At 43.1% G+C, this 16,923-nt stretch overlaps 1 long non-coding RNA gene across 1 annotated transcript in view; it reads left to right on the top strand.

Annotated features, from left to right (window-relative positions):
- LOC112551281 overlaps window positions 1-16,923 on the top strand; it is a 190,577-nt gene that overhangs the window by 87,851 nt on the left and 85,803 nt on the right. The gene's annotated exons all lie outside the window — the stretch shown is intronic.

Here is a 16,923-nt window from a genome sequence, read left to right as displayed (position 1 = left end):
AAAGGGACTAGAAAGAATGCTTGCCAGTTTTTAAGGACATTTCCTGTTCAACAGGTTGGAAGCTTCGGTATTGCAGATGTCTATAAACAATCAAGTGAAACCTCCCTCCATCTCTCCCTCACCCAGCCACACAGACTGGGGTTACTCACACTCAAGAAGATGGTGAACTGTTACAAAATTGGGCATCCAGCCATGACCTTTGCCCTGATCCACAACTCTAAACAGCATGGCACCTTCCACTCACCAAGACGGGACCAAGATTACTTCCCTGACATATGTTGGGTTACATCAGTCAAAAGCCACCCAGAACCAGCATTTTGCATTGTTCTAGATTTCTTTCCACACAGTGAACACAATCCATCACTCACCCACATTGGCCTGTAATTGCCGGTCATTAAATGTATAAGAAAACCAGATGGAGCTGCAGAAAAGCTAGTTGGTCTCTCTTCATCTAGACTATTCAATGATCCATTGTCACCATCCCACAGAAAAATATTTAATTTGATGAAGCCTGTAAGTATTTCATGGTGCCCTCTATAAAGCAGTGCAATCCTCTGTTCCCAGAGTATTTTGTCCCCTCTACACTCCTTGCTTGGATGAAATGTGCTGCTCTAAATGAATATGAAAAATCTGGTGATCCAGATGTTGCAGATCACCTGCTTGAATCGCTTGATGCTGCTCATCAGAAGCACTGGGAGGACTCAACTTCAAGACAATTTTTGCCATTCCAGTTGGAGGACCTGGGGCCTCATTTACCACCTGGGAGTGGCTCAGTGTCCCCCAGCCCAAACTCAATCATCTGTGTCAGCCAATGCCATCACCAAACACCTTCTGAAAGGGGGAAGAGGCCCCCATAACATCAAGGATTTTGAGTGAAGAATGCATAAGGAATGGTGTCATTTCCATCAAAGTGTTCAGAACCAAGATCTATAAACCTCTTCACCAACAAAACTTGACTCTGTGCTGTGCAAATTAGAATCCAGCACTGCAACTGACTGTGACAATGTGTACTCAGAGTATCTGAAACATTTCACTCCTCAAGCTTGTAATTGTATTCTACTTTTCTTTAACTATGTTATACATGAATGATGAATTCAGTATAGCATTGAGAAAAAAATCACTGGCCTACCCAAGCCTTGCAAAGACCCACGATTGGCAGCAAGTTACTGACCAATCTCCCTCCTGAGCATCTGCTACAATACACTTGAGAGACTTATTTGTGTGTGCTGATGACAGTGCCTTTGCCACCCAAGCTCATGACTTTTCAAGTGTGGAACTGATGCTTGATGGAGACATGAGACAGATGTCAGAGTATTGCCTAAAATAGTGCCTCAAACCAAATATTTCAAAAACTGTCTTAAGTGTTTTTCTTCTGCATAATGCCAATGCTAATCATAAACTCATTCTCATTTTAAATGGTCAGCCTCTCAAATCTGAAACTGACCCAGTTTATCTTGGAGTCAACCTTGACCAGACTTTAACTTATAAATTACATCTCCAGAAAACTGTTTTAAAAATCAAAGCAAGGAATAATCTACTTGCGAAACTTGCAGGCTTCACTTGGGGTGCCAATGCCTCCATGCTACATTCATTTGTCCTCGCACTGTGCTATTCAGTTGCAGAATATTGTGTCCCTGTATAGGCTCGTTCATCACACAGCAAACTAGCAGACACCAAGCTGTATGCTACAATGTGTCTTGTGTCAGGCATATTGCACCCCACTCCACTCCATGGTTATCAGTTCTCAGTAATGTTGCTCCCCCTCATCTCCACTGCACAAATGCTGTAGTAAACTTACTAACCACACTCCATGATAATCCAGTGCTGTCACTGGACCTGAACATATTCCATCCACCAATAGCTTGGCTCCCCTCAAGATGCCCACCCTTTCAAAATCTTTTGGACATTCCTTAGTTACTCCATGGCACAAAGAATGGTCAGAACAAGCACCAAAAATCACCATATCAGCTCTGATCCTACAATCTGTCAACCAGAATTTAACTGACCATGCCATTATTTGGCTGCCTTAACTTGAACTGTTAAACTGATTTTGAACTAGACAGGGTCACTATGCCTCAAAACTATAGCAATGGGGCCCTTGGAATGATAACAAATGCCCTTGCGGACAAGTTCAAACCATCTCTGAAATAATTGACTCGTCCATTTACAGTGCTACCTGGTTGCCTTCAGGCTCTTCACACTGGTGATAAAATCACCTTAAGATGTCTGAAACAATATGCTGAAAATACATATGCTAAATTAATTAAAAAAAAGAGTAGGGACTATTGTGATTGTGGTTGTGATTGTACAAAACTGTTTCACATAAAGATCAAAATATGTAAAACTTTGAGGAGTATAATAGTCTTGTAGACTTTTATCATTTCTTGGAGGGGAAAAAGGTGCATGTTATAGCTATACTGCTAAGTTATGTTGAGAGGTGACTGTAAAGGGATCCAGATCAAGTAACTGCACTGGGATGGGGCCTGTACACTGCATGCTCAGCAGGTGTCTCACTTTCTTGCTTTCAAATCTCACCTGCCATGACTTGATGTAGTTGAAATAAAGTATAAAGAAGTAGCACCTGCTCAAAGAAAGTTGACTGAGGTTGGCATGGGTTGACATTGGGGTCTCCTTCTTCCCTACATCCCACTCCTTTCCACTTGAGGTTCCAGTTGGTGCTGGCCACTCACATCTGGCCATCCTGAGTGACCGCCTAACAGCTGAGGCGGAGAAAGAAGCAGCCAGGTTGTCCAGAGTCGGCATGTTTCCACTATGCTCACTGGATTTTACTGCAAGTTCAGGGTCAATCAGGCATAGCCTGCATAAAGAAGCAAATAAACCAATAAAAACTCAAATGACCATGCCCTAGGCTCTTTGGTACTCCAAGCACCCTGGTTGCTTTTCCTCAGGCAATCCCAGTCCCACAGCAGTTGCCCTGTATTTGCTCAGTCTGTATGGGCCTGCCTGTCCTAAGCAATCCCCTGGAGTAATGTGGGGCCAGGGGAGTCACAAATCATGGCTTAGCCCCTAGTGGGTACCTGGGTTCTCCTGGCAGTGTGGTGATCCAACATCAGTCTGGAAAACTCAGATGCTTGAGGGCCTGTGTTTCTAATCCTCTGCCTCCATGGGGAAACATGATGAGAGCCTTCATCTGTCCATGTGTTTTCCGCCCCCATTCTGGGGTCATTATGAACTTGCGTAGGGTTTTCTGGGCTGGCATGAGCCAATGTGCCTCCCTCATTCACCCCCACATGCCCAGCTGCTGACAGCAGGTGTTCGGAGCCCCTGAAGCTCATTATCCCCTGCAGCTGTTGCCTTTGGGCCCCAGGTGGTGCTGTGTGCACCAGCCATCTGCTCCCTCTCTGGGATGCAGTCTGAGCCCACATGGGGCTGGGGTTCTGACCCCCAGCCCAATCCAGGCATGGAGCCTGGGGAACACTTGCTATGTGCTGGCTGCCTGTCTGGCAGTGCAGCGGAGCCTGCCCTGGGAAAACAGGCTTGTTGTTTCCCTGCAAGCAGTAGCTGGGAATCTGCTGTCTGTGGGGCATGCTGGCAAGCGCTGTCTTGGTGAGTATGGTGCTTGGCTGGGCCCCTGCTACACAATGTACATTTATACTCTAGTCCACACAGTTGAGTTTCCAAGAATTTAGTTTGTGGAAAATTGCTTATAGCTGGAAGATATTTATATTTAATATATAACATTTTCCCTATGGCAGATTGTAAAACACACTTTGAATTCCCATGGAAGGGAGAACTAATAACTTTAGAAACAGTATGTATAGTGAATACCCACTCCATTTAATCTGCTCTGGTATTTATTTTGGTATTTGTATTCTCTGCTTGAAATCTGTATCTATATCCATCAGTTCAGAATCCAGTTCCTATGGATGCTGGTGAATGGAGAATACATTTATGCTTGAGGTAAATTGCAAGATGTACCATAGTAGGAACTAGGAGTAGCTAGTGCTCACAGTGTAACATTAGACATGTGCCTCTTCTATTCTCTCACTGGTACTCACTTAAAAGAGATGGAAAAGGGGAGTCGGGAGGGGAGTCTCCTCTAATTTTTCTTCCTTTCATCAATATGGGGCTCATGGAATAGTACTGAAATTATTGAAACAAGAATTTGGTCCAAACTACTGTAATCCTTATTTGTGTTCATGCAAAAATGTAGATAATGTTTATTTACACATTCATATATACAGGAAGCCTTCCATATTCGCGGGTTCAGCATTCACGGTTTCAGATATTTGCGAATCCCAAACTTGCATTTTAAATACACTTTACACACTTACAGGAGCTCTTTGGGACCTCTACGCTTACTGCCGCCAGGCTCCCATCACTGCTGTTGCGCTCCTGCCATCACCGCCAGAGCCATGCCCCTCCCCAGCCACCGGGGGCACTGTGTTCATGAACGCAGACTGCATTCATGAATGCAGTGCCTTATTCGCGGATTTTGCCATTCGCAGGGGATACGAGAATGTATCCCCTGTGAGTGGTGAGGGTCACGTGTGTGTGTGTGTGTGTGTGTGTGTGTGTATTGCTTACTTACTTTAATTTAAACATTTTAAAATGTGACTTAAAATGCTTTGCTTCCCCTATCACTTGAATTCTCCTTAAAGGGAAAGAATCTTAATCAAAATCTTCACTCTACAAATCCAAATATTATACTTTCAGTTATATTTCATAACCTATGTGACATTTGTGGGACCTGGATAGATCTGGGATGTAGGTGGTTTGAAGTCCCAAGATGCCAAAGCAGTCTATATATGGGTGAGGCTGTCTTAGAAGTGATAGCAGGAGTGTAAGGATAGGAAAGTAGGGTATAAGCCCTAAGCACTGCTTAAGGCGGAGTAACAAAATGGACTAGGGGGCATCTCATCCTTCCGTCCCCTGCTCCACCTCCTCCTGAACATTTCTGGCTTAAACCACAGCAGAGGTGGTGCAGGATTGTGTGAGTAAAGGGTGCTTTTTCAAACATAGTTCAATGGGGTGGTATATGGGACAGGAGCAGCAACTGGAGTTCACTTCAGCTGTTGATATCACCCCATTTTTTTCTAGCAAAAATGGTGTCTTTTTAGCTGCTCATCATGGGTGTCTGTGACAAAAAATGAGTCTCTAGAGCCACAGCCCTGCAAGGAAGGTACAGGGCAAGGCAGGATGGGGAGATGAGGAGACTTCCCAGGTGCAGTTCTGTCCAGCTATGCCTCTGAGTGCTAGCCCAGGAAGGCTTGGGGGTCTCAACTCCTATGCTAGTCTAACATGGTAGGGCTGCACCAGAGCTGTGAACCATGGGATCCCAGACTGTTGGAAAAGTTGGCAAGAAACCAGTAAGGGTTCTTTCAGAATTCTGGTGGTCAAAACCAAGGCGCTTTTATTAAATATTTAATTTCAATGACCTACCATTTTTCAATGAAAACCAATTTTGTTAAAAAGTTTACAACCAATTCTACTGTCATTGCTGTATGATACCTTGGACCTATCCTAATACTTTGTCCTGTGCCTCTCTTGAGTATAGAGGACAAAATTGTACCTAGTGTTTATCATGTCAGTACTTTCTCCTGGGGCCTGGAAAAGAACAATACACTCATTCTCACACCATTTTAACCTGACTTGTTTTGAACCCAAGCAACCCTCATATCTTCACTTATTCCCACATGTATATTATTGTTTCAGAATGGTTCATTTTCTTTTTCTTAGAAAGAATCACTAGTGATTACAAATCCTGTCATTCACCTCTCTCCTATCTGCAGTTACAATGTGGAATGTAATATTCTAAACTACGAAACTACAGGGGAAGAATAGAACTTAATATTTCCCCAGGCTCCCACATTTCTGTCACAACTGGTTGCTACCACCTGCAATGATCAACAATATGCTACTGCCTAGTAAATAGTTTATACGTTAGGTTTTTTGATTGAATTTCTTATTAGCACTTGGAATGAGATAACTGCATAGCCACTTTATTCCTTTTTTTCACCAGGCCTACCTCAGCTTGCATATTTATAACACGTACAATAATACCACCTATGATGATAAAAATGTCTGAATAATATAACATTTTTAGTTTCTGCCATCTCCTCTGTTGTTGTCATGACTCTGTGACCTAGTCTTTTTTCCTTGAGTCTCATTCAGAATTTTGACATTAAAACAAGAGGAGATAGAGAGAGAACCTGTTGTTTATCTCATACATTACCGTGATCTTTATGCAAAAATTGTCCCTCCTTGCATAACAAGAAATATTTCTTTTAACTAGACAACTAGACATAAAGTGATTGAAGACTCATTTAAATGGAGTCTGGAGATTCAAATATTGCTGGCAGTGGATGATCAGGCATAATGTAATGCTTTTTAAGGCTCAGACAGAAGTGACAATTTTCACCTGATCTGGCCACAGAAAGGGCTCTAAGCCATGACCAAACAAGTGCACAGCCGCAGCCTGCTTCAAAAATGGCCAATAGGGCAAAAATCTAAAGGTAATAAATGAAAGTTCAGATGAAGGCATTTCAAAACATAGTGTCTTCTGTAACTTGTGTCTGCTCGCTTGCCAGCCTCCAAACTATTTTCAGAGAAAGGGAGTGGAGAGAGTTTGGTCTGCCCCTACTGAAGGGTGTGGTGGGTGCACTGGAACCCTCCCCCCCCCACCTCATGGTGGGAGGGCTCCAACTCACCCACCCCACCCTCCAGAGAAGGCTGAGCATCCCCTAGAATGAACTCCTCTCCTCCCTTTCCCCTCTCCCATTCTGAAAACAGGGACAGGCTGGGATGGAGGAAGGGCCATTGGTAGGCACAACTGGCTGCAGACTGGCAGCCAGCAGTTAGATTCCCCTCCCCCTGGAACCAACAGTGGTTGTTTTTGGTCTGGGGGACTGTTGTAACTCAGAACACTTCCTGCAAAGCATTCCGAGTTATAGTCGGGAGTTGTACTTCTGTCTGCACCTGTAGTGTTACGGTCCCATGAAACCTCCATCCTCCTACATGTACCCGTCCCCTGTCTACATCAGGAAAGTGCATGTTAAAGCTGTAGCATAAAAAGTCATGGGTGGCAGAACATCAGTCCCAGGTATTAAATTAGAGCAGCGGTGGGCAAAATGGCAGATCTGGCCAGTGGTCAGACTCCATTTCCCAGAAGCCCCTGCCCATGTCACTGTGGCCAGTTTCCATGGAGACCCCAGTGGCAATGGCCAAGCCAGCTGTGGTGGTGATAGCAGCTGTGTCAGCAGGTAGAGGCTACCATTTTTGCACTCCCTCTAACTCAGGGGCAGGCAAAGTCCAGCTCACAGGCCAGTTCAGGCCCATGGTGGACTCTATTTCCCAGCAGCCCCTGTCCTTAATGCTGCAGTCAGTTTCCATGGAGACCCCAGGAGGGGCAGAGCCTGACAGTGCAGGGCCAGGGTTTCCATGGCTGGACTTTGCCTGCCCCTGACTTAGAGGATGTGTAAAATTGGCAGCCTCTACCACTGCTGGCCAATCTGCTATTGCCACCATAGCTGGCTTGGTCCCTGCTACCATCCCTGTCACTGCTGCTGCCCAGAGCACAGACCCTGGTGGTTATGCTTCTGAAAATGTAGGCTAGGGGATTTACTGCTTCCAGTAGCTTTTTACCAAGAGTTCCCCTGCAGAGGAGGCATTCGTTAGCCATTTCTGGCAAGTGCCATCTACTTTACATCTACTTTGCTCCATTTAAGTAGCAGAGCAGGTATGGCAGATCCAAGGTTCCATCACAGAAGCTACCGTGATAACCTTTGCAGAGGGCAGCAATAGTACACAGGGTTATTTTTAGGTTAAGTGTCTGATTTTCCCTGAATACCAAAAAATCTGAACAATCAGTTTATCATTTCAAATTTAAACAAATAGTTTACTCTGGAAATTACCACATAAAACAAATGAATGACTAGTTATTGCTTAAGTACATCATTCTCGGGTACACAGGTAGTGAACCCTGTCTCTCTGCTACATTTATTACCCTCATAAATACAAATCTGCCTTTTAAAAGACACAACTGACCTGATTCTCTTTATCTATTTAGATTTATGCCAGTATGATTCAGGTGACTTCAAGTGGTATTATTTCCGATTATGCAGTTGTAAGTGAAGAGAGAACCAGACCTTACATAGTGTCTTACGTCTAAGTAATACTTAGTAGGAGGTTGTCTTTTCCTCTATTATTCTCAGGCCTTTAACAGCAGGTTTTTCTTCTACTTGGTGGTGTCACATGTTCAACTTAGCATTTACTAAGTGCTGTTAAAACACAAGTAGACACATAGCAGTTTTACATGCGTTAAGTGTCTTTGTGGCATTGCAAAGTTGTTCCCTTTCAGGCAAAGGTTATCCCCTAACATATACTAACTTGAATATGTCACTATGTTCAAATGATTTGCAACTGTTGCAAGTGAATGTGTGATGGGAACCTTACAAAAAGGCAAACAGTGAGGTGGAACTGTAGCTCAGGTTGAGCCTAAGCTGAATCTCTCTGCTATTCAGGCCCTGATCATTGCAGAAACACCAGAGTAGGCAGAATGCAAAAGCCAACCAAAGGACTGGCAACAGCAGGAAGGCAGCACAGAAACAGGGTGGGCAAGGACTTCACAGTAATTCCTAGAAAATAACAGGAGGGGAATTAATAAAAGATTTAAATGATGAAATGTGGTTCAGAGACCAGAGCCAAGAAAATATGACTGAGTTGCAACAAAACAAAGTAATCATAAAAACAAGGACAGCTGAAAGAAGCATTGATAGTAAACCAGAACAAGACCCATAAAGCTGAATTACCTTCAAAACAGGGAAAATCAAAATAAAATAAGAGACAGTTATGACATGATGATATCACCAAAACTAAATAATGGAGAACCATCTAAGTGGCCTTAGCAACAGCCACAAATAAATACTTGTAAAAATATATAGAGAACAGGAAAACATGAAGTAATTCCTGAGCAGCTCTCATGATTTACTGTATAATATTTATTGAAAAAAGAGTTCCAGAGTCCAGGATTTGTATCGCTTCTAAAACTGACATCCTGTTATATTCAATTGATAATAATAAATCAAGTATTCAACCCTTAACAATTTATATTCCTATCTTTAGTGCTCCGTATATTTGTCTTATTTTATTAGAAATATATTCCACTCCTTTTTTTCTTTTGTGAATCAGAATTCTTAATAAAAGGATCCAGCATATGAAGCAAGAGAAGGGTTTTTTAGTATAGTAAAATTTCCCTCCTGAAAAAAAGAACAGTATTATTCAGTCAAAAAAAATCAATAATCATATTGTGATTATTCAGAGCATACTCTATGGTAGGTGCATTCGATATATACATACATTTTTGTGTGTGTAAGTATACATGTACATGCATTTTTCTACACATGTAGAGACACAAACTTTTTTTACAGCATATCCACAAGACCAGCATTAACTCAAAGAAAAGAATCTACTTTGTTAAAATTGGAGAATTTCCCATTAATAAATGAAAAATTGGAAGAGTCACATAATTCTGATGACCAGAGGCAGTAACATTATTGTTGGCTTGCTCATTTATAGTGAGCCTTTTGTGTGTTTGTTTACAGCGTTATCAATATATTCAAATATATAGTTTAAAGGATTTTTATTATTTTATTCAGTTTGACTTTAAGCTGATAATGCTTATGAACATGTTTAGAAAATGTGCATATGATTTATATATGTGGTTACACCTGTATTGTAAGCACCCTCTGGATCAGATATGTTTTAGCTCAGTGGAGTTCTTTTTTCACCTCTCTCGGATGTCCAAAGCAAGAATCAGTTTCTTGAGCAAGAAAGATGATATAAAATCCTAAATCTAAACTATATTTGTATGGCACATTAGTACCAATGAAGAGGTGACATTATTATATTATATATAAGCCAGGAGGAAGAGGCCGAGTGTGTGATATGCACGCACGCACGCACGGAGTCAGTAGCTGGCAGTAAAAACATATCTTCCAACTGTTTTCTAGAAAGTCATTTAAAAATGTCTCAACATTTTAAAAAGAACAGTTCATTAATGTAGTTTTATACTAACACCGTTAACTTTAATCAATCATGCTTGAATAATTTATACATGAATTGCCCATAGTCTTTATGAAAAGACTAGGAAAATCACTAATATTACAGATAAAAGGCTTTCTCCAGAGTAAAATCACATAAAACTTTCAATACCAGTATCCAAAGTCTTCCTTCAGTTACTTTGGATTTAAATAAGTGTACTGTAAATCCATTAACTCAGTGAAGTCTGGCCTACAGTGTTTAAAATGTTATCACAGTAGACAGATTATTTGACCCTAGACTTGTCATTATGCCCTAGGAAAGACCTAATTTAACATTTAACATGATAGGAGCATGGGGAACAAGCAGGAGGAACTCACACTCCTGCTTGCAAACAAGAACTTTGATTTAGATGGGCTTCCTGAAACCTAGTGGAACTCTACCCATGACTGGTCAGTAAACATTGAGGGCTATAGGCTGTACAGATGAGATAGAGTAGGGAGAAAAGGGGGAGGTGTGGCTCTCTATGTGAAGGAGCAATATACATCTTCCATAATCAAGATGGGGTCAGAGGAAGTGCAAAGGGGTTGTGGGGGGGAGGGAAAGGACTTGGTAGTGGGGGTCTACTACAGGCTACCACATCAGGGAGAGGAGTTGGACCTGGAATTCTCCAGACAGCTCTCAGAGGCTGTATGGTAAAGGGACATGGTTGTTATGGGTGACCTAAATTACCTGGATATGTGCTGGGAGGAGCAGTCAGTTAGATCCAACTGTTCACATAGTTTCTTAACCTGCATACAGGACTTTCACCTAACACAGGAGGTATACTGTCCCACTAGGGGAAACACCTTACTGGACTTGGTCCCGGGTATGGGGGATGATTTGGTGGGGGATCTACTAATACAAGGTAACCTAGGGGACAGTGACCATCACTTGATTGAATTCACTATCCAGTGTAGGGTGGGAAAGGTAACCAGTAGGGCAGAAATGCTAGAATTCAGAAAGGCTAACTTCAGTGTGTTCAGGAGATTAGTTAGTGAGGCACTGAAGAACAAGAGGATTGGTAAAAAAGGAGTCAAGGAAGGGTGATCATTCCTAAAGGGAGTAATCCTATGGGCACAGAAGTAGAGAATCCCTTTGCACAAGAAAGGGGGCAAAGGGGCCAAGAAACCCTCTTGGCTGAACAGGGAAGTCCAGGAAAGCCTAGGGCCAAAAAAAGATGCATGTAGGCTGTGGAAGCAGGGGGTAGCTACCAAGGCGGAGTATACCTATGTGGTCCACACTTTCAGGGAGGCAGTCAGAGGGGCCAAAGCAGAAATGGAACTTAGGCTGGCAACAAAAATTAAAGACAACAAAAAGTCCTTCTTCAGATATATCAGGAGCAAAAAGAAGGTGCGGGGTAGCATAGGACTCTTACAGGACAAACTAGGGCAATTAGTGACAGATAGGTGGGGACAAAGCTGAGTTCTTAAATGAATTTTTTTGCCTCTGTATTCCTGAACTCGGATTGGACAAATCTCCCAATTGGATCATATACAGGCATAAAGGGGAAACCAGCCCTCCAACTATTGGCACCGACTTAGTAAAGAGACACTTGGAGGGGCTGAATGTGTTTAAGTCAGCAGGCCTGGATGATCTTCATTCAAGGGTGCTGAAGGAATTGGCCAGTGTCATGGCAGAGCCACTGGCACAGCTACTTGACCACTCTTGGTGCTCAGGTCAGGTCCCAGAGGACTGGAAAAGGGCCAACGTGGTCCCTATTTTTAAGAAGGGGAGGACGGAGGATCCGGCTAACTATAGACCAGTTAGTCTCACCTCTATTGTCAGGAAAACCTTTGAAAAATTATTAAGGATCACATTTGTGGGAGTCCAGTGGGGAAAGCAATGCTAAAGGGCAACCAGCACAGATTCATACAAGGTTAGTCAGGCAGGATCTACCTGCTATCTTTTTATGATTAGGTGACAAAATGCTTAGATGCAGGAATTGAGGTGGATGCCATGTACTTGGGTTTTAAGAAGGCCTTCGATACGGTATTTCATTATATTCTTATAGATAAACTGACTGAGCAAACTGTGACGCAGATGATTACACAGTCAGGCGAGTGGCAAATTGGCTTAGGGGTCACACCCAGAGAATGGTGGTGGATGGGTCGGTATTGACCTAGAAAGATGTGGGCAGTGGAGTCCCAAAAGGCTCAGTCCTTGGACTGGTGCTGTTCAATGTCTTCATTAGTGACTTGGATGAGGGTGTGGAAAGCACTCTGTCCAAATTTGCAGATGATACCAAATTATGGGGTAAATTTAGCACACCAGAGGGTAGAGAATGAATCCAGGCAGATCTGGGTAGGTTAGAAAAATGGATGGAACAGAATAGGATGAAGTTCAATAAGGACAAATGCAAGGTGCTGCACCTAGGAAGAAGGAATCACCAGCACGCTTGCAGGCTGGGGGATGACCTTCAGGTGTTCTTACTGAGCATGTGCAGCCTTGGTACAATGGTGGGTTGCCTCATCTTTTGTTTTTTGAATGCTGAGGGTTGTTCCAAGGGCTGGGTCATTGGTCCAGGTATTGGTGTTGATGGTTCGGTCATTCAGAGGGAGCTATTTTTAGACCTACTGCCATTGTCTCTCAAGCACCCTCATTCATCCCCATTCATTCAGGAATCAAGCTATATAGGAGGGGTAGTTGTGAGTCATGGGTTACACAACCGGGCATGGGGATAAGATGGTGGCTTGACATTACAAGATGGAAGTTTGACATGACTTATGCTAACTTACATATATAGGCCTAAAACAGTAATCACACAATATAAAAGCAGTAAAAAAAAAAAATTCAATACAAAACATAATAATTATCACTTATAAAACAGTGGATATCTATATCAAAATAGCAGGGCACTTATTTGCAAAGAGGGGAGAGAAAAATAAAACTTACTACCTAAAATAAAATGTTAAAGCTTATTCTACATCTTAGCTTACTTATACTTATTTAGGGAATAGAGAAGGAGAGAAAAAGTCAGAAATGGTTGGGGAAGGGGAGGGAATGCATTTTAGAATAAATAAAAAAAAGAAAAACTGGGAGTTTTGCTACAACATGAGTCCTTAATGTGACAAAGTGATCAGTAAAGCTAACCACATTTTATCATGCATTAGCAGGTGCATGAAAAACAGGTCTAAGGAGGTGATACTTCCCCTTTATGTGGCCACAGTTGGCATACTGCATCCAATTTTGGGATGTGGACAACCTTGAGAGGGTTCAGAGGAAGGCCACTTGTATAGTTAGGGGCCTGCAGGCAGAAACCTATGAGGAGAAATTGAGGGCCCTGGATCTCTTTATCCTCCACAAGAGAAGGCTGAGAGGTGATTTTGTGGCCGCCTACAAATTCATCCGGGGGGGGGGGGGCGGGGAGCAAGGAATAGAAGATGCTCTGTTTACCAGGGCACCCCTTGGAGTAACTAGGAACAATGGCCACAAACTGACGGAAAGCTAATTTAGGTTAGACATCAGGAAGAACTTTATGGTAAGGATTGCCAAAATCTGCAATGGGCTTCCAAGGGAGGTAGTGCTCTCTCCTACCTTGAGGGTCTTTAAGAGGAGGCTAGACATGCACCTGGCTGGGTTCATCTGACCCCAGTGCTCTTTCCTGCCCAGGGCAGGGGGTCAGACTCAATGATCTGCTAAAGTCCTTTCTGACCTAAACATCTATGAATCTATAAATTTCATTAAGAATTTCCCAATCACAGCTCTATATGTGCAGACTTTTCATATCAAGTTTTTGTAACTTTTGATTTGTCCAATTTTAATAATTGGGAAAATGCAAATAAGTTATTTTAAATATCTTATACTATATTTAATTGCTTATTGGAAGAGAGGAATGTTGATCTGTGAAACACTAGTACAGTATCAGTGTAGCAGAGCACTGGGGTGTGCCTGTTCCATTAAGGGAGCAAGCAGCCTGAGTGACCTCTTGCAGGTGGATTAGGGGGCTAATGAAAGACTCACTTGACCAGAAGAGGGCTCAGGCTGGAGCTATATAAGCCCAAAGCCTGAACAGGTGAGGCAGTCCCTCCATGGCAGGCATGAACTAAGAAGCCCCTGCTGCAGAACAGCAGGGCTCCTGAAAGGACTTAAATTTGTGTAAACAGCTCTGCAGGCTTGGGAATAGAGCCAGGTCACCTGGGCAGAGAAAGACCGGGTTTTATAGGCAAGTGATTTTTGTTTTATGTTAAATCCAGAAAGGGTCTGAGATATCTGCCAGATCGAGGGTCCATGTGCCTGGGGAAGGGCTGAGAGACAGATCAGGGGGGCCATGAGCCCAGAGGAGGGACTGTATGTGGGACCAGAGGTCCACGAGCCTGGAGGAGGTCAGGTGAGTGAATAGGCAACATCAAAGAGATACAACACGTGTGAGGCTTTGGATGCGGTACAGGGGAAGAATGGAACCATGCAATTTGCTCTGAAGGCTACAGGTGCCCAGCAGAGGTACAGACAGGCTGAGAGGGCGTATTAACCTGGGAGGCAGGACTGTGACTAAGGGGACCCAGGTGGAGTCCAGTGGTGATTGACACAGGCTCACTCAGAGTCCATGGGCAGCCTTCCTTACACAACCTTCAGTAAGAACAAGGCATGGTGGGTAAGTGATCAAGGGAGGGCTACAGTTGAGCCTGAGCCAGGTAGGGACTGCATGGCCACCAGGGGGAATAACTGCCCCTGTGGCCACAAGCCTGCTACAATTAGTCTTAAAGGGGACTTGTTCTGTCATCTTTTATGTTTTACTATGCTTTATCCTCACCATGGAGCAAAATTATCCCCATTTTACCCGTGCCTTAGTTTTGATGCCCAGCATGTTTCTCATGCTCAACACTTTCAGAGCTAGGGTATTGAAGCTTCATTCAGGGTACAAAAAATATCCATGTAAGATCCATAGGCATTCTGATTGTACAATTTCTCATGTTTAGTACATGTTCTAGAGTAAGTCTTACACCTATGGTTAGACTGAATGCTAGGTAAGCATTGGGGCTCACTAGGTAATCTAGTTAAGAACCCATTTGAAAAGCTGGGTCTGACTCTTATGCCACATGACAAGAAAAAATATATATATTTTTGTTGTGCTGCTCTTGAGAATATTATATTCGGACATTATGTGGTATTGGACTTTTAGTGGTATGTTGATAGAAACGTTTAATGAATCAGAAAATTCTGGCTGAGATGGTGCATTCCATGCATTTTCTCCCTTTTTATAATGTAGAAATTATTTGCTGTCTTGTTTCTACATTAAACAAGTAGTCAATGACCATGGGAAACAGAAGCCCTCATTTACATAAAAAATTTTACTTTAATATGTCTGACAGCTGATTTGTGCAGCATTTGCTTCCCTGACACTCCTAAAATTTCTGCTGTGGTGGAAGTCTGAAGTGGAAAGGGCTTTGTTCAGTAATTTTCTTAATTTGGCCAATATACCTTCCTCGGAACAATCAGCGTATGGTACTCTCAGAATTATTTATTACCTCATGGGCACACTGGTTCTATTCCCATTAATTTAAATACAGTCCTTAGATTCCACCTTCTGATGTTAAGAAGATTAAATCCAGCTTTTATTCTTTTTGGCATGCAGTGGATAATTTAATACTGTCTCCTGGTTAATATATTTGAATGGTATTCACTGGATTAAGGAACAATGAGCTGAATTTGTCACTTCTACTCATGTTCAAACCAGTTTTTTGCCCCTGGTTTCACTCTAAATCATTTTTAGTAAGAATAGGTGGCATGATGACTGTGTAGGTTATAGCTGCATGGAATTTTAGAGATGTTTAAGTAAATGCATTCCTGGTAATTAAAATAAAACCCCTCAGCATAATGTCAGGGCAGACTATTAACATTATTACAGAATCACTAATAGCTGAATATATTTTCCCTCCCAACAGCATGTAGTTAGGGCTGAAGAAATATCACATCCATAGGAGGTTTAAAAGCTCAAAAAATGAGATGACTGGGTTGCCAGATGTTTTGATAAATTTTGGCCCAGTAATTTTAGATCTACTTTAAAGACTCTTTTATGCTGTCAGAGTTGAATAAAAAGGCCTTGTAAATGAGAATTTAACTTTTTTGAGGAGGATGGACAGTAGGCCTGTGCGAAGTGGCTAGTATTCACTTCGGATTTGTATTTGGCCAATTCGGGGGACAGTGATTCAATTCAGTGATTCGAATCACAGTCCTGAATTGATTCAGCTGAATCTGATTCAGAGATTCAGCTGCTGCCAAATTGGCTGAGTCTCTGAATCCAAAAGGCCCCAGCCCCTGCCCACTCTCCCAGCCCCGTCAATGGCTGTCCTACTTGACCCCAGTGTCTTGGCGCTTAAAAAAAAAAAGAAGCCCTGCACTCACTGACTTCTGCAAGGTGTTGGGGGGGTGGGGCATTCCACACTGCCTCCCACTGCCCTGCACTGTATGGGGGGCTCTGCCATGAGCCCCCATTCCCAACCTGCTCTGCTAGCCCCATAGATAGCTGGCCCACCTGGCCTCAGCTCCTGGATCTTAATAAAAAAAAAAAAAAGGTACAAAAAGCCCCACACTCACTGGATGCTGCCAGGTGTGGGGGAGGGGGCAATCTTTGCTGCACCCCACTGCCCTACACTGTGGGGGCTCTTCCATGAGCCCCCAGAAGCCCTGACAGTTGCTGCAGCAGCTGGTGAGTGTGGGATTTTTGATTTTTTTTGTTTTTTTTTAAAGAATTGGGAGCTGGGGCCAGGCAGGGTAGCCATGGGCTGGCTGGGAGAAGGGGCAGTGATAGGGGCTCATATAAGAGCTCCCCATACAGCATGGAGCAGAGGGGGGCAGCGGGGTCCCCCCCCCCACCTGGAAGCATCCAGCAAGTGCAGGGTTTTTTTGTTTATTTTAAAAGAGCCAGGAGCTGGGCCTGGGCAG

Source organism: Alligator sinensis, unplaced genomic scaffold (genome assembly GCF_000455745.1).
Source record: "Alligator sinensis unplaced genomic scaffold, ASM45574v1 scaffold1213_1, whole genome shotgun sequence".
Taxonomy (NCBI): Eukaryota; Metazoa; Chordata; order Crocodylia; family Alligatoridae; genus Alligator; species Alligator sinensis.
This window is presented reverse-complemented; position numbering and strand designations above follow the sequence as displayed.